Below are 637 nucleotides of genomic sequence, written 5' to 3'. Positions count from 1 at the left end.
TAAACAGGAGGGCGTGGGTTCAATCCCAGCCGAGGTATGGAATTTTATCCTCAATATAATTTGAGAATTTAACCACAATAATAGTAGTAGCCTATTGCTGGAGTAAAGGGACTTTTCAGTCCTATGCGAGCAGTATAAATAAGCACTATTATTATTATTGTTGTTATTATTAATATTATTATTATTATTATTATTATTATTATTATTATTATTCTGTGGTCAGAATTTTCATGAAAAAAAGGATAATAAATAATTATCTGCCTTGACCAAGAGCAAACTGGGGAGAGGGGTTTGAAACACCCTGTACAGAGAAAATAACTGGAATGAAGATTTTCATTAACAAAACATGTGTAATGTATAAAAAGTAGAAATATAGGCAGATATAGAAAGCGTTTATAACGCTTTAGCTAATTCCGCTAATGTTAGATCAAAACACTAAGGAAAGACAAGGGGGTAACTGTAGTAATAGGAAGTAAAAAACCTACCTATTGAGAGTACACAAATAAAACCTCACTGATATGAAACTTTTCAGTCGGTTAACAATGATTAAAAAAGAAACTCTACATAACATAGGTAATTTTTTATAGGTACAATGTTTTATAGTAATACCTATTTATAGGTAGGTACAATGACAACA

The sequence above is a fragment of the Diaphorina citri genome, unplaced genomic scaffold (assembly GCF_000475195.1).
Source record: "Diaphorina citri unplaced genomic scaffold, Diaci psyllid genome assembly version 1.1 scaffold298, whole genome shotgun sequence".
NCBI lineage: Eukaryota > Metazoa > Arthropoda > Insecta > Hemiptera > Psyllidae > Diaphorina > Diaphorina citri.
The sequence above is the reverse complement of the archived record's forward strand: the minus strand, read 5'-3'. Positions refer to the sequence as shown.